Genomic DNA, 18,676 nt, shown 5'->3' on the forward strand with positions numbered 1-18,676 from the left:
CTCCCGGCCGTATTTATTAAAATATGAAACAAAATTAAAACATTAAAATAACAGTTTCATATTATGTACAATTTCATTACCACATTGCGATGTTTGGCTAACCTTAACATATTCTCTAATACAAAGGTTCTCCTAGCCGAACTAACATCCTACAAAACATTTAACTTGAAATTTTGAAATTGTACATCCTAACGTTTAAGGGCCAACGGCAAGGTCGTAACCGGTGTCAAGATCCCTAAACCAGAAACATCCCCCTCACTTGTGAGGGGCGACCGCACAGAGGTGTACCTCAAGTGCAACTACCAATTTCCCTTGACTTGACGGGGGCCCCAATAAACTCGACGCCACTTAAAGGTCGTCCGAGGACTCGTGTGAGGTATCTAGAAGGTAGCGTAGACCCCCCCCCCCAAACCCCACACAACTTACCGCATCTGCCGTCGCAGATGTCCTGGCCCCGGGAAATTCTCCAGGAGGGGGCTGTAGCCCCTCCTACCCAGGAAGGGGCCTTGACCGCCTTTCCTTTCCTTTCGGCGGCCCATCCTTAGAAGGGACCGCCTCCCCGTTGAGGGGCCAATGGCCACCTCCCTCGAGCGCTCCCATCCGTAATGGGTGACGCCCACTCATAGGGATCTTCCAATTAGTGCTCACCGATCATGACCTTACCGCCCGACCAAAATAAATACGACAATTCTAAACTAAATGACTAAATGACTTAAACGACAGTAACAACAATAACTTTATTAAAAAGCATGCTTACTGATCAACACTAGAGCCGGATCACTTTATTTGCAAAACATACCACAAATTGACCATTCTTTATTGCATAAAGTTATCACGATAATAATCCGAACCTGCAAACAAAATTAGAGTTAACACCTCAAACTTTATTCAAAACCACTTGCTGTCCTCAGGGGCTGGTGGGTGGGTCAAAATTGGCTCTTCGTTCCGTCTCGAGCTCACGTGCAGCGAGGTGGTGCAGCTTCAGAGCACAGGAACAAGAGGATGCTTCCTTGGCTTGTTGCTCCTTTTATCCGTCTTCAGGGCGGGCGTAAACCCGCCCCTCCTGCCCCAAGGGCGTGGCCGGCCGCGTCAGTGTCTAGGCCAGCCCACTCCAGGGCGGGAAAAAGGCGCGCCCCGGCTACGCCGCTTCGGGCATACCAGCCGAGACTCGCCTCCCGCCCAAGATGGCTTCCCGGGGGGATCGTGGTACTCCGCCATACGTTCGGGGGGACCGAATGGTCGCCCCTTTCCATATGGCTGAGATACCCGCCACCCCCTCTCGACACAATCCCCAAGGATGGGAAACCGGAAACAGTTCTGAACTTTTTGGAAGACGGGAGGGAGTGACCCTCCCGGCCGTATTTATTAAAATATGAAACAAAATTAAAACATTAAAATAACAGTTTCATATTATGTACAATTTCATTACCACATTGCGATGTTTGGCTAACCTTAACATATTCTCTAATACAAAGGTTCTCCTAGCCGAACTAACATCCTACAAAACATTTAACTTGAAATTTTGAAATTGTACATCCTAACGTTTAAGGGCCAACGGCAAGGTCGTAACCGGTGTCAAGATCCCTAAACCAGAAACATCCCCCTCACTTGTGAGGGGCGACCGCACAGAGGTGTACCTCAAGTGCAACTACCAATTTCCCTTGACTTGACGGGGGCCCCAATAAACTCGACGCCACTTAAAGGTCGTCCGAGGACTCGTGTGAGGTATCTAGAAGGTAGCGTAGACCCCCCCCCCCAAACCCCACACAACTTACCGCATCTGCCGTCGCAGATGTCCTGGCCCCGGGAAATTCTCCAGGAGGGGGCTGTAGCCCCTCCTACCCAGGAAGGGGCCTTGACCGCCTTTCCTTTCCTTTCGGCGGCCCATCCTTAGAAGGGACCGCCTCCCCGTTGAGGGGCCAATGGCCACCTCCCTCGAGCGCTCCCATCCGTAATGGGTGACGCCCACTCATAGGGATCTTCCAATTAGTGCTCACCGATCATGACCTTACCGCCACAGGCCGGATAGTTGACCGGCTATCCGGACCCCCCACAACACTCCTACCTAAAGGTCATGTCTTAAAGTCTTTAGCCAAGCTATCAAGTCTCCTATGAGTAACTCGTTCCCCACCCGGGACAAATGAACACCATCCCCCAAATACATACTGTCACCAGTAATACAACCATGCGAAATAGAATGCAGTGTATTGGAACGGAACAATCTACTCACTTTGTTATTAATTTTTCTTACTGAATGATTCAGAGCCGAAACAGAAATAGCCCCCCGCCATACCTTTCGTGGGATCATATGGGACCACGCAATTGTGCACCCTGGAACTCTCCTCGCTAACCAACTTACAGTGGAAAGCATCGCCTCAAGAAGAAGTCGTCTACCAGTGGTGACCAAATCATTGCCCCCAAGATGTACTATGACTATAGACGGCGGTGACCTCGTCCGCCCTAGCAAACCCTCGAAAAATGATTGAAACTGGTCAATACAGAGTCCGCCCCTTCCGTAGAAGGACACACTGTACCCGTATTCCCCAGCCACGTGAATCATGTCACCTGCTTTGAATACGTCCGCGGCACGCCTCACGTATGAGTGGCCCACGACCCACACCTCCTTTTTCACAGCCGGTGATGTCTGACCGCTGGCCCGGTGTTGGGTCGACTGCATAGTCCGCCCCGCCTCGTAGGCTTGCGCAACTGAAACCAAACAAAAACAAGTAGCGTGAGTACATCATTACAGCTTCACAACATGTGCAACCGCACATACCTTTTATAACTATTGGAGGACCAACGCCCCACACGTTTTACTTGTTCTACATTCAGACCCCTGGCTGTAGCCTCTGTAGCAGCCCCTATCCGAAAGGAATGGGTCCCAAACTCGCCCGGGTTCAAGCCCGCAGCGGCAATCGACATCGCAAGCACCCGCTGAAACTGAAACCTCGTCAGTGGGGTGGAGTCAGCGTGTCTCAACAAGGTCCCCCCCCATGATGCCACCCTTTGTGCTAAATATTCCTCCACACAACTCACCGGGCACATGGAGGACCCGGGAATCCTTTGTATGATTATGCAATCACCCATCGCACCCTGATCGGTCTTGGACCTGACAAACGAGACAGTCATTGTCCCCCCTCTGACCTGAACGTGCTCTCGGCACAGTCCCCCCATCACATCCTGCTTGTTCCTTGCCACTAGTTCGCTTACCCGCATAGCCCCATGGAATGCCAGCGTAAAAGCGGCTCGGAATAACACTGTTTCATACTGGGATGAACACGTTGCAGGGAGTATGGATAATAACAGGGCCAACCTATCCAAACCTATCGGGCGCCTTTCATCTACTCTGCGACCCTCAAGGCGTTGCCACCCCCGTAGCGCTTTTTGCACAACGAAAGACGCTGTCGGGTCCTGGATCCCATGAGCCCTAGCCACAAAGGAAATGGCGGCCCGATGCCTCTGGGCCGTAGCCACCGATTTGCCTGCCTGATGTAAAGACAGCAGAAATCCTACTACAGACTCTTCCTGACCCCAAAGCTCCCCCCTAGCAGCCCCCAAAAAGGCCCAATAGGATCGGAACGCCCCTTCATATGCCTTCCTCGTCCTGGGTGCTAAACTCTCTCCCACGAGGTTTTGTAGTTCGGGGCACCGAGAGACCAGAGAGCTTCAGGGAAGGGTGCCGCCACCGGGTCCGCTGTGGGCAGGAAACCCCAGAAGGCCTGCATACGAAAACGAGAAAGTGCATCAGCCGCATGGTTCAGCACCCCCGGCACATGTCTTGCCTTAAATAGCACATTCAACTGCATACACAGTAATACAATTTCCTTGAGCAATCTCAGAATCCATTTGCATCGTGCTGCCTGGCTATTGATACATTCAACCACGGTCATGTTATCAGACCAGAATACCACAGAGTGATCTCTGAACCCCTCGGGCCAAGTTCTCAGGGCCACCAGAATGGGGAAAAGTTCCAGAAAAGCAATGTTACTTGTCAGTCCACTATCATGCCACCATGACGGCCATTTCTGTGCCGACCACTGAGTGCCGAATATGGCACCGAAACCAATGCTCCCTGCCGAATCTGTCCACAGCCCCAGCTCCTCAGAGGACACCGCCGGTTTGTTCCAGACAATTCGACCATTGAAATCCGCCAGAAATGCCAACCAAATGCGCATGTCCTGGCGAACCTCTGCCGAGAGCCTTGTGCGATGATGACCTTCCTTCAGGCCGACCATGGCTTGAGCGATCGAGCGGGAAAAGGGGCGGGCCATCGGTATTACTCTTAGGGCAAAATTCAACTGTCCCACCAATTGTTGTAATTGATGTAGCTTCACCTTAGACTCACTTATACACGTTTGCAGGCATGCCCTGAATCTTAACACTTTGTCTCCTGGTAAACGAAAACAACCTTCTTCGGAGTCGAGCTCGATCCCCAGAAATTCGAGGCAAGTCGAGGGACCCACAGTCTTACCAGGTGCCAATGGCACGCCAAACTGATTCATCAAGACACAAAATTCAGTCAAAGCCTGTCCACATTCCGGATCCCCGGCTGCCCCCAGAAACAAAAAGTCATCGAGATAATGCATAACATGTTGAAACCCCGTCTTCTTTGTGAAGACCCATTGCAGGAAACAACTAAACTTTTCAAAATAGGCACAAGATATAGAGCACCCCATTGGCATACACCTATCCATGTAATAGTGACCCTGAAACATGAAACTAAGGAGACGCTGATCGTCTGGATGTACCGGGAGCAACCGGAACGCTGACTCGATATCAGACTTTGCCATCAGCGCACCGGGCCCCAGGCGATTCAATATGGCTACGGCCTCATCGAAGGATGCGTACCGCACCGAACACACTTCCGGGTCTATCGCATCGTTTACGGAAAGACCACGTGGGGCTGATAAATTATGAATCAGCCGAAACTCACCCGGGTCCTTCTTGGGGACCACCCCTAGAGGGGAACAAACAAAGTTAGCAACCGGTGGCACATTAAATGGGCCGGCGACTCGACCTCGAGTAACCTCTTTCCCGATCTTTTCCTGTACCACGGTCGTATGTTGCAAGACCGATATTTGGTTTTTACATTTCGCTATACCCTGAAACTCCCCTACTGGGATGCGGAAACCATATGAAAACCCGTTCCGCAACACCCCAGCGGAAGCGTGATCCGGGTATTCGCTGAGCCAGGGAATCATTGCCATGGTATCAATCGGAGTAGGTAAAGGCGCCCCTCGGACTATATCAGACCTGTTTGGCGCCTCCTCTACCCCCGTTATCACCCGTTTTGGCTCTGCACATGGACTCAGGATGGGATGATTGCCCACACCCACCACATTCGTGCCTAAATTTGCATGACCCCTGGGGCCTCGTACATTTACCCCTGTTAAAGTTCCAACAAATCCCCCTTTTACCTGCGTTGCCGGTCGGCCTCGAGTGGTTGTCGTTACTCGTACCTGATCGAAAGGGCGTCCCCGCATATTGGCGGGAGGATTCACCCACGCTACTCCCTACCAGTGGCAACCTCAACATACCAGTATCTTCCATTTTGGACCAAGACACAGAATCATAACAATCCCAAGTTAAGTTTTTATCATGCTCTTTCGCTTTTCTGAAAATATTATCGTAACAGAACCAGTGATTGCCCTCGTGTGATACAGAATACCCCATGATCCGTGACTGATAAATCGGCAATTCGGACAGTAATTCGGGCCTACGTTCACCCATGATGGATGTAAAAATCCCCCACGCTTTGCCCCAATTGCCAATGTTTTCATTTACCTTAAAGGCGGCCATCTTTGCGCGCCAAACACTCGGATGCATGAGCTCCTTCTGGCTCTTAACATGCTCCATCTCATAATGATCGGTAAGCAACGAGAAGATGTTTATATACTCCCCTGCCCATATCTTCTCTTTAATAGCCAAAGGGACATGTTGACCCAACTTTTCCCTTCGTGAGGGTGCAGACTCATCCCTCGCAATCGGCAATGGCCGCTTACCTGAACCGGAAGCTGTATCTGCGACTGGACCTGTCCCATGTGGCTTCTCTACTGCCGCAGCCGGCGATGGTGCCTTCGCCGCTTCCCTTGTTTCACGCAGTTGCTTCATCAACACCTGCGCGTCGTCAGCCGTGGCGCCCTTGCTACCTTTTCCCAACCACGCTGCTAATTGTGCTGCCAGCTCGGGCGGCATATCCTCCCCGGACACGGGAGTGACCACCACGGGAATCGGATTCCCCTCCTCAGGCACGGGAGTTGGTTCTTCGAGTGGGGTACAGGGAACCGGGATGTCTCCCCCAGCTGCTCCCCTTCTGGGCCTCTTGCCTTTTCCTCCCGGAGCTGCTCCTGCCAAAGGACGTTTCGGTCCACCTTCCTCGTCTTTATCCGCCATTCGCCTTTTTAGGTCGGTCACCTCTTTCATAAGAACACGCAGCATCTGGTCGGTAGTCATTCGCTTTCCCGCTTTCTTGGGCATTCTCCAACAGAGTATCTGCAAAACAAACAAGAAAGATTACAACGCTCAAAATTGGCTCTTCGTTCCGTCTCGAGCTCACGTGCAGCGAGGTGGTGCATCTTCAGAGCACAGGAACAAGAGGATGCTTCCTTGGCTTGTTGCTCCTTTTATCCGTCTTCAGGGCGGGCGTAAACCCGCCCCTCCTGCCCCAAGGGCGTGGCCGGCCGCGTCAGTGTCTAGGCCAGCCCACTCCAGGGCGGGAAAAAGGCGCGCCCCGGCTACGCCGCTTCGGGCATACCAGCCGAGACTCGCCTCCCGCCCAAGATGGCTTCCCGGGGGGATCGTGGTACTCCGCCATACGTTCGGGGGGACCGAATGGTCGCCCCTTTCCAGGAGACATGGAGAGATTAATAACTTCCACGCCTGGCTTAATACCAAGGACGAATGGTTAATGTTCACCTATACGGCAGATAACCACCAATTGGATTTTCTGGACATTACAATCTATGCTGAGAATCAAACATTACAGACTAAGAGCTATAACAAACCCACGTCTAAAAACAGTTTACTTTCATATCAAAGTTTCCATCCGAGACCCTTAAGGGAAAATCTCCCCTACCGTGAATTTCTGAGACTACGCAGAAACTGTAGCAAAACCTCAGAGTACAAGGTACAGGCAACCGAATTATGTGAGAAACTAAAAGAGAGAGATTACCCTAATTGAGTTACTGAAAAATGTAAAAAGAGGGCAAGAAACCAAAATAGGGAAAGCCTTCTAGAACCAATACTCAGAACAACTGAACCTGACTTAATGACCTGTGTTATCACCTACGGCCCAGCCAGTAATAACATCAAAAAGAATGTCAATAAAAATTGGAGAATCCTGACCTCTGCAAACATAAATTGGCCAAAACCAAGATTTGCAAACAAAAGGACACGAAACCTTAAGGACATGTTGGTCCACACGAGACCACTCCCCAAAAAATCGACAACAGGAACCAACTTACTTTGGAATGCCACCCCAGTCATGGGACATGACCCATGTGGATCGTGTTCAGTGTGCCCACTAACAAAAGCAACTAAAGAAATACAACTTTTACCAGACTTCAAGTGGAAACTGTTAAATCACACGAATTGTAACACCAGCCATGTGATCTATATGATCACATGTCCATGTGAAAAGCGCTACATAGGCATGACATGTAGGAAAATCAAGCAACGCCTATGTGAACATCGGAGCAATGTAAAGTGTAAAACAATTACGACCAAGATGTTGAGTCACTATTTGGAAGCAGAATACACAATCAATGACCTGAACTGGGTAATCCTAGAAACACTAGGCAACAAAGATCACAACGCAGAAAGAATCCTTTTTGAAAAGGAGCAGAGGTGGCTACACAGACTTAAGACAGATTCAGAAGGTCTCAATGACAACATCCTGTGGGGGAGCATGTATAAATGACCGCCCGCACAAGGTTGCGACATGAATTATCCAAAAAGTTGCATGCATAAGTATGAAATACGAACCATAAAGACTTGGTTTCCCCATCAACATAACCCGTAGAGCAAGCTCGGGGCCCCGGGCTGATCCTTTATATTTTTTCCATCTAATACGCAGACTGTACTTAGTCATAAGCTAGCTGCCCCTTAGTTCCAACTTTACGTACACACACTCAAGAACCTATGGGAAAACGAACATTGAATTTAGCAATTCAGTTCGAATTTTTCTTTTATAAAATCGGGAGTAATCATTTTATTAATACCATGGGTACACTTTTACCTTCTCCATCATAAGGATAATAAGCTACAGAAAACAGACTAAGACCGCCCAAGATCAGTCTTTTTACAGTGGCTACTCTGCCTTTGGAAATAACACACAAACCCGGAACTGAACTCGTCTTCCCGGGCCCAGGTGGCAAAATCACCACAAGTTGTGCTAAACGAGACCGCAGGTAACGTGGAGGAAGGGACCCCCGCCGACAAACCCGTAATGTATCCTGATTTTACACATTCTGAATCATGTGTCGTTATTCCAGAAGGCCTCCCTGACCCACCGGGATCCGGATGAGGTAAAGCAAACTGCTAAAACAGGTATGTGAGAACGCACAATTTCGCCGCTTGTATGACTGCACTACCGGCATTACACTCTATTTAAAGTTAAACAGGGCGAGAGTATAGTTAAGATGGTGAAGACGCTGAATTGGGCAACAAGCCGATATTGACCACAGGTTAATACGCGACTGGAACAATAACATGGATATTGAAAAGGGCACGCACCCTGAGAATGAGCGGTATGAATGATTACAAAATACACACGTGAAGAACATGAAAAGGGGCATGAAGTAGAGCCTACGAATAATGTCACATAATGACCAATGACTACCGTTAAAAGACACACATATGGGTGGGAAAAGGGGCACTGAGTCTGATAACAACCGGAGTGCATGATGATAAAACACGCACATGAATAACATAAGAGGCTTGATTTAAGAACCATATGTATGAATGATGACAAATCCATCTCTTTCCAGAAAAAAGGTACCAATACATACTATGAGCCAGACACATCTGCCATTTAGATATAAACGCCATTGATGAGAGAGTTGACCCTGACCAGAAGCTGGGGATGGTCAAATTAAGTATTGCTATTTTCTAGTTGCTACGCTTTAATAAGCGTCTTATGTGTTCCTGGTAATTCAATACCAGTATACTAGTTTTATGTAATCCCACCTCCCCTACCCTATCGTCTAGTCTGTTTATATTTTTCTCTCACAGGTACTTAGCGACCTCAAGGAGTCTAACTAAAAATCTCCTTTGAAAAAATGGCATCTTAGGAAATACCCAGATTGCCTATCACACAAAGAGACGCCCTCGGTCTCTCCACTTCCTACACCTTGGTCCTGAAGAAAGCCCAACTGACCTACTGGCAAGAGAGGGCTAAAACATGTCGACCTATTTCACTTACCACAACGTGAGAGAGTCATAATCACTCTCAGTCACCTAACCTATTTTTATTATCTCTGAACCCAGAACAATAAACACACAAATCTGGAGAGAAGAGATTTTTAAACGAATTCACAGCACCGACTCACAAACACATCACTGGTCACTACTGCTCTTAACTAAGGGTAAAACCTCCTGGTGGAGGGTGCAAAACAACTAAACCCAATGATTATGCACACACGTGAGAGGGAAAGCGGAGAACCAAGATAAACCGCTTTAGTTACCATCTAAAACACGTGCATGAGGGTTTTTTATTGGGACTAGTAAAAATGAACCCTGCATACCCTGGTTATGTAGGACAAGTGATCCTTCTGTTATGAATATTTGATATTAAACCTAAGGAAACCGAAAGGATCACATATTCCTTCTCCCCCTTCTTTTGATTATTGATGCAGATATCACTGACAGTGCCCAGAGCAGAGCCCTGCTGGGCAAGGGAAGGAACAAACGTAAGAACCTGAGATTGGGGAGCAGAATGAAGTTCAAGTTGTTTCTCTGCACACCATGCCGCATATTTGCCCCAATGGTAGGTGTAGACTGTTTTAGTGGAGAAACGCCTGGCTGCCAAAATAACACTGCAGACTTTGAGCAGAAGGTCAAAAGCTGTCAACAGTCGCCTCTCAAACTCCATGCAAGAAGGCGTAGAGTTTACAGGTTCAGGTGGAGAACCCTCCCCTGCTGATGCAACATAAGATGCTCCCGGAGGGGCAGCCTGATCGGAAGTCCGATTGCCATGCTCAATAGCTCGGGATACCAGTCTCTCCGAGCCTGAACCGGAGCTACAAGCATAACTTGAGCCTGGTCGTTCCTGATCTTGAGAACTCTGGTCAGGATTGGTATGGGCGAAAGGCGTGCAGGATACCTGAGCTCCACTCGAGACGAAAAGCATCTATGATCAAGAGTGACATTAGAAACTCTAGCTAACAGAGCAGCTAAGATTGCATTCTCGTCAGTGGCAAACAGATCTAACCAAGGCTCTCCTCACGGCTGAAAGAGACCTTGCTCCACCACCAGCCCTCTTGACAAAGGGTCCACAACCCCACATTGCCCTGCTTTCTGTAGTACCATATGGCGGCGGTGTTGTGCATGAACACCTGCACTAGCCTTCCCTGGATAGAGGATAGAAAGGGTTTCAATGGCAAACAGATCGCTCGAAGCTCCAACAGCTTGATGTGGAGTCTGGATTCTAACAGAGACCAGAGTCCTCTCATCTCCACCTCTCCAGGATGCCCACTCCATCCCAGGAGTGACGCATCCATCATTACTGTGAGATCTGGTTGGGAAAGGGATAGGGGTCTGCCGCTGACCCAATCACTGTTTTTAAACCACCACTGCAGATCTTTCGCAGTTCACTTCGAGACCTGGACCATGTTTTCAAGATTCCCCTGATGCTGCGCCCGTTGAAACTTCAGGTCCCACTTCAGAGCCTGCATATGCCAATGGGTATGTATCACCAGCAGAAGGAAGGAGGTCATGAGGCTCAGCAGCCTCAGTTGTCAGTCTCACCGAAATCCAAAATAGAGGCTGAAACATTAGTATCATACCCTGAATATCCTGGACCGATTGTTCGGGATGTTAGGCCTGAAACTGCACCTGTCCAGAACAGCTATGATGAAAGGGAGTACTGAAAGGGAGTCAGGTGTGACTTGGGCATGTTGATAGTGAACACCAACGAATGCAGGAAGTCCGCCATAGTTTGGAGGTGGAAGATGGTAGCCTGGGGTGAGCCCGACTTCAACAGCCAGTCATTAAGATAGGGGAAGACTGGCACCTCTGATCTCTGCAGATAAGCTGCAACCACCGCCATCACCTTGGTGAATAGCCGAGGGACGCTGGTAAGGCAAAAAAGGAGCACAGTAAACTGAAAGTGCTTGTGGCCCACCATGAACTGCAGGTAACGCCTGTGAGCAGGCAGGGTGGGAATGTGGAAATATGCGTCCTGCAAGTCCAACATCCAGTCTCCTGGGTCCAGAACAAACAGGACCTGAGCTAGAGTGAGCATTTTGAACTTTTCCTTTTTGAGGAAGAAGTTGAGAGAATGCAGGTCAAAGATAGGACAAAAGCCCCAGTTTTTCTTTGGCACCAGAAAGTAGTGGGAATAACAACCAATAGAGTTGTCACTTCCTTGCGGAGAAGAGATAGGTGGTGCACAGTTAGTCTGTCGTAAGTAGGTGGCATGGAAAGAAAGGTAATCTCGAAGGTGAGGGACAATCTGTAAAACTCACCTGTCAGATGTTATGGGTTTCCAGTGGTGCAGGTGTTGGAGAATCCTGCCGCACACTGGGTGCCTATGATGGTAAGAGCGGTACAAAAGGTCTGGGGTGGCAGAGTGGGCTAAAGAACGGTGATGGATTAAACCCAGATCTTTTGACTGGGAGTGATTGTTTGATTGGTTCAGGTGCTCTGTCCATTACCTACCGCTTTTGGCCGCCATAAGTGTGGCAGGGTATGCTCAGACGTGAGTCCCTTGCTCACTTTGCCACTGATTCAAGCAAGTCGGGCTGAAGACAGCTGGAATGCCAGAAACCGGTCCTCGGAAGCTTGTTTCCGGTCCAGGGAAGGCATGGCTTGGCAGTTCGGGCTGGACTGTTCCCATGAGGCACAGGGTCAGACTGATTTGCATAAAGCCATGTCTGAACTGGGGTGGCAGAGTGGGCTAAAGAACGGTGATGGATTAAACCCAGATCTTTTGACTGGGTGTGAGTGTTTGATTGTTTCAGATGCTCCGTCAATTACCACCCCCTTTTGGCCGCGATAGGTGTGGCAGGGTATGCTCAGACGTGAGTCCCTTGCTCACTTTGCCACTGGATTCAAGCAAGCCGGGCTGAAGACGGCTGGAATGCCAGAAACCGGTCCTCGGAAGCTTGTTTGCGGTCCAGGGAAGGCATGGCTTGGCAGTTCAGGCTGGACTGTTCCCATGAGGCACAGGGTCAGACTGATTTGCATATAGCCATGTCTGAACTGGGATGGCAGAGTGGGCTAAAGAACTGTGATGGATTAAACCCAGATCTTTTGACTGGGTGTGAGTGTTTGATTGGTTCAGATGCTCTGTCCATTACCACCCCCTTTTGTACCGCTTTTGGCCGCCATAAGTGTGGCAGGGTATGCTCAGACATGAGCCCCTTGCTCACTTTGCCACTGGATTCAAGCAAGCCGGGCTGAAGACGGCTGGAATGCCAGAAACCGGTCCTCGGAAGCTTGTTTCCGGTCCAGGGAAGGCATGGCTTGGCAGTTGGGCTAGACTGTTCCCATGAGGCACAGGGTCAGACGGATTTGCATATAGCCATGTCTGAACTGAGGTGGCAGAGTGGGCTAAAGAACGGTGATGGATTAAACCTAGATCTTTTGACTGGGTGTGAGTGTTTGATTGGTTCAGATGCTCCGTCCATTACCACCCCCTTTTGTATGAAGTTAAGAGGACATACTAGAAAGGGTTGGAGGCGGCGGCTGAGGGGGGTTGGTGGATTGATCCGACAACTGGCCATCCGACCCACAGGGCCAGTAGGACTTACTCGAATGGCTTAATAGCTTTGTATGCAACAATGACCTCAGGCTCAACTCAACAACCGCTTCCTTCCTCTCAATCAGGACAGCGATCGCCGGGTGCATAGCACGGCAGTTGGAACAGGCCTTCGGGTCATGGTCCAGATCGAGACACCACAGGCAAACAAGGTGCAGGTGCATCAATGATATAGTCGGTGACAGGCGCTGCAGGGCTTGAAGCAAGTCTTCTTGAAGACATCCCTGCCACACCAGAAGCTAAGACCTCAAAAGACTTCGACAAAACGCCCAAAAAACTTCGTCAAAAAACAACTAATGGGTAAATCTTCTCAGTTCTGCGCTGAGCAGAAAGAAGAAACAGATGCCAGTGCACCTGGGTGGCGCCAATATAAGAACTGCGAATGCCATTTCTTGCGCAGGCGATGCCAAAAACGCCATGCGTAGCTTAACGATGCAACCTACCTGTGCACAGGGGTACTGGTGCCGATAAATTTCCAGACCCAGTCTGGTGCCTGCGGATGATTCTAAGGTAAGGAGTCTGCAGCTAGAAGTCTCTGTTATAAAACATGCTTAAGTCAGTCAGACAATGAGTTCGTAAAATCCGGCCTTGAACAGAATATGTTTTTTTTTTTAATGAAACTCTGAGCAGAGATGAGAGGTCTGACTCCTTCTGTGGCTCAGACCTTTGTTCTTTTAAAAAAAGATAAACTCGCTCGAAATGAAGCAGCCGCATTCAGAACACGTCCAAATTAAGTTGAGGTCACACAAGACATTGACAGCCTTTATTTATTCTTAGTTTTCAGTAAAGTTATCTTTTAACAGGAGGCCTGTGGAAAGCGACCTCTGCGAGCCATCAGTCAGGCGCAATGTGCCTCGTGCTGGGCAAAGGGGAATAAAACAATGCATATGGGAATATCTGCAGACTATACAACGTGTTTCCGTTTATTTTAGGCCCAGAGTTCAAACTGTAAGATCAACTGGGTTGACATTGAAGACAGGGTGTGCATACGTATCAGTATAAAGGCAAACCTAGCTAGAAGCGCCTTTGTCACTGGCACAGATTTGTCTTAGAGGAACAAATCTACAGGACATGGGGGCGAAGAATGTCACCCACAACAGTCAGGCAACACGTCTCAGCTAACGAAAAATGACTTTAGTGTCAACACAATCGTTCCTTGTCACATTCTTTTCTATTTCTAACATATCTACCATGCAAATTAGAACTGATTTGTGGCACAAGCAGGAGCGCAACTAGAACAGAACTTCGAGCTGGACTGGGGTTCTAAACAAGTCAGCCGATGAAGTGGGACTAACACTTCATGAAAAGAGGCAGACCTATCCTAGGAGTCAATACAAGAAAACATTGTGATAAGCTGTGCATTTTAAGCATTAATCAAAACTGATAAGATTGCAACAAACATGTTTCCGTGGATTTGACAAGGTTTATAGTTTACGTAAAGATATTTCAAAAGAAAGCTACGTGATTTGACTCATTCTACAGCATTCAATGTAAAGCTTCTTAGAACCCGTTTTTGCAGAGATATTTCAAGACTATTTTCCTGAACATTCCATCCGTAAAATGACCATCTGCTCTTAAATATTTTTGATTCAATTTTCAAAAAGAGTACTGTCTGACATTTGACCGAAGGGACGTTTTAAGTCTGCTCTTCAGGACGCTGAGACAGGAGCTTGTTTGAGACCACACACGTACACGTTTCAGAATATTAACCCTTGGGGGTTAACATACCTGAGTTTGAGATGGATGAATGGCAAATCTCAGGTTTGATTCCCAATATGTCCTCCATTCCTCATAAAATTGCTCATGTGAATGTCTATCAGTTGGCACAATTACCACCTGTTAATTACTCGTACACCAATTAGTGTTATTCAAAACCAAAATAAAATCTTTGTTGTTCACACTCTGCACTGAGCAGTTCTTACATGAGATGACAGACCTACATCCAGGCAAGGAAGCCACCAGGCCTGGAGAACTGGCAAAATAGTTAGTTGCCTTGAAATAACTTTGCAGCATGCAAAGAGTACAAGCAGACTGTCACTCTCAATAATACTGGATGGCAGATAAGCAATGTCCTGCAAGAAAAGAGTGCCTCTCAAGAGCATATGTTATAATAACAACAACCATGTTTTCACTTCTGTTCTGAAGTCCCCGGCACAAGTGTGAAATACACTAAAATATAATGTTTTTTAACCATGCAGGTTCGATGTGCATTATAAAATGCAACATTTGTTACAAATGTCTCAAACATTCCTTTGAGAAGAATGCCTATAGTCCCTATAATGGTTGCACCTAAATGTCTATACTAATTGTAGCAATTAGGGGCCAGGACAGAAAAAGGGGCAACCTTAAATGGGTGCGAGAAACATACGAGGCAGACAACATGGTCAACTGTTTGTCATTGTAACACTGGAACAAAGGGTGTTGAACAAAGTAGAGCTTTCATTGTGCACCGCTTTTACACAGGAACCTATTATCGATTATATCAGAATTACGGTGCTTTTGGCAGACCCCGGCTAAATTTGACAGCAGAATAAGGTTTTACAAGCGTTTTGCAGCCAAACTACACTAGTTTAAAGAGGCAGGTCACAGTGATGCAATGCCTACACAAGGGAGTGCAGGTACCCTGTCTGCTCAGACACCAGTCTGGTGAAAAAACACAAAAGCAAATTCTATAGATACCTTACAATGTATTCTGAGAACCTGATCATTATCGGTGTTAGCTTTAGGTGCAAGTGCTATACCACTCTTTAGTCATAAATTCTAAGTTCTGGCTTCACACAGATGAGCTAACTCTCACTTTACCCACGTCAGGTGGCAGACACCTTTGCTATGCCTTATGTGACAATGCTCCATTAGCAAAGGACAAGATCCACAACTCATCATTTCTGCTAATTTTTTGCTAAAGTTGGCATCAGCCCTTTGTTTAGGCCTAGGTCACCCATTAAATATATTGAAAATCTGCACATGCAAGATATACGCTGAGTTGTTTCTCATAAAGTGCAATAAACGCACTATGGCATTTTGACTCAGAACTGACTAACAACAAATAAAAAGATATGAAGGTAATCAATAAAATATTAATTTTAGGAGCCTTCACAAACACCAAACGGCCCTCTATTTTCGGAAGGACAAGAATGAATACATTCCAAATAGAGGAAGCAACAAGAGACAAGGAGAACTGCCTCTAACCTTTCTAAATCGGCGGATTGATGCAGGTGGGAAAAGCCAAAATGAAGAGATTGTTTAGATATGTTATGTTATTTTACAATAATGTAATATTGCACATGAATCACCCTCAGAGGGGTACCTCGGCGCAAGGAGCCTCTAGACACCATACCGCAGACTTGGAAGAAGACACTTAAGCAGCATGGGAATTGTTTACTAAAAAGTTCAATGGGCACAACAGAGTGTCTTATGATGGATCCTACATACCTGTATGAATATCATCATAATAGAAGTACAAAGACAGATTTGGAGACAAAGGCCGTGATTTCAAGTTCGTGAGGATCTTGGCCCTATTTAGTGCACAACGTAATTACCACTAAGATACTGTGGGATATTTAGGGGTAACATAATTATCTTCTCAGAGTTTCCTACTTCAGAAAGAAGCTCAAAAAGGGGATTTGGTGTTTACAAGCTTTATCCTGATACATTTCCTCAGCCTTTTCCGGGGAAATCTGTCAGGAGAAATGTGCAGAATGTGTTAACTGATGCACAACTCACTCTGACCTTTGTGTAGACAATTATCTGTGCCTGGATCAGAATTCAAAACACAACTTTGAATCATAATCTGAGTAAAATGTGTTTGTTTATAAAAGGCAGGGATAGGTTATGTCAATTGTAATTTGCCTAGCTCTATATTGCCCTGGTTAGGGACTTGCAGTGCAGTAGTGTTTGAGTCTTTTTGTTTTGAATAGTACTTGTATTTTTATACACTGCTTCATACTCCTAACAAGGCACCAAAGAACATTTGGGGACAGGTAGCATGCTATGCTGTGGAGTGCCATTGATGGAACAGTGCATGTTTGATGTGCTAAAAAATGTCGCCATTTATTGATTTTACCTGCTGGGTTTTCCAGCCAGCAAATTAAGTTTTTTAGGTCTCGCGACCTATCGATGTGCGCAAGCGCATCGAGCGGAGCGAGAATTCAAGTGGCGAAAACATCTTCAAACCAAAGGGCTTTCAGCCACGCGGTTTTCATGTAGTTCACGTGAACCACGTGATTAAACATGCACGCGCATTCAGGGCCAGCCCAGCACATCAAAGGGCTTCTCCTCCCCTAATTATTCATGGCCGGCCGCAGGCCGGCCGTACTTTCAGTTTCCCGGAACGGCTTCTCCTCACCTAATTAGGGGAGGAGAAGCCCTTTGATGTGCTTCACACCAATGCGCCTCACAGTCATTCCTAAGTCAGTACTCTGCCTCTGCCCAAGACCTGCCTTCTAACACTTTGAGCCTCGCAGGCAGGCCGTGGCCAATTGCTGCTTGTTTGTATTTGCTTCGGCTGCCATTCTTTATTTTCACTTTGTCTCCGTGCGTGCATTTATTTTTACTTGCAGAGCCTTTCTGCCCAAGACCTGCCTTCTAACACTTTGAGCCTCGCAGGCAGGCCGTGGCCAATTGCTGCTTGTTTGTATTTGCTTCGGCTGCCATTCTTTATTTTCACTTTGTCTCCGTGCGTGCATTTATTTTTACTTGCAGAGCCTTTTTCCAATACTCGAACTCATTTTTTTTTCACTTTGTCTCCGTGCGTGCATTTATTTTTACTTGCAGAGCCTTTTTCCAATACTTGAACTCGTGTGATCATTTTGGAGGTGGGAGGATCACACATTGTTTGTGGCGACGGGATGTGGGTCTCAGCAGTTCCTCGAGTACTGCTACTTGTTTTCCTTGTGTTCGTTGCCAGTAAACACAGCTGGCTTACAAGCCGAGAGCACAGAGGAACAGTAGGAAAACACATTTGAAAGCGGCCGTGGCCAATTGCTGCTTGTTTGTATTTGCTTTGGCTGCCATTCTTTATTTTCACTTTGTCTCCGTGCGTGCATTTATTTTTACTTGCAGAGCCTTTTTCCAATACTCAAACTCATTTTTTTTTCACTTTGTCTCTGTGCGTGCATTTATTTTTACTTGCAGAGCCTTTTTCCAATACTTGAACTTGTGTGATCATTTTGGAGGTGTTCGTTGCCAGTAAACACAGCTGGCTTACAAGCCGAGAGCACCGAGGAACAGTAGGAAAACACATTTGAAAGCGGCCGTGGCCAATTGCTGCTTGTTTGTATTTGCTTCGGCTGCCATTCTTTATTTTCACTTTGTCTCCGTGCGTGCATTTATTTTTACTTGCAGAGCCTTTTTCCAATACTCGAACTCATTTTTTTTTCACTTTGTCTCTGTGCACGCATTTATTTTTACTTGCAGAGCCTAGGAAAACACATTTGAAAGCGTTTGTACAGCCCGTTTGGCAATCCTTCTGCAGGTCGGCTTTGATCAAGGGATTCTTGAGAGAAGGCAACAATCTTTTCTTCTTGTCCTGGGACATTAAACTCCGAGGTCAGACTCATCAGTCAAAAATTAGAAAAAAGGAAAGGTCAACAAGCTTACTAGCAACGCCACTCACACATGCAACGCCACTCACACATGCAACGCCACTCACACATGCAACGCCACTCACACACGCAACGCAACTCACCCACGCAACCC

The 18,676-nt window shown here is 47.4% G+C and overlaps 1 protein-coding gene across 2 annotated transcripts in view; it reads right to left on the bottom strand.

Moving 5' to 3' along the window:
- EXOC4 (exocyst complex component 4) overlaps nt 1–18,676 on the bottom strand; it is a 1,827,849-nt gene that overhangs the window by 338,591 nt on the left and 1,470,582 nt on the right. The gene's annotated exons all lie outside the window — the stretch shown is intronic.

Source organism: Lissotriton vulgaris, chromosome 1_1 (genome assembly GCF_964263255.1).
Source record: "Lissotriton vulgaris chromosome 1_1, aLisVul1.2, whole genome shotgun sequence".
Classification (NCBI taxonomy): domain Eukaryota; kingdom Metazoa; phylum Chordata; class Amphibia; order Caudata; family Salamandridae; genus Lissotriton; species Lissotriton vulgaris.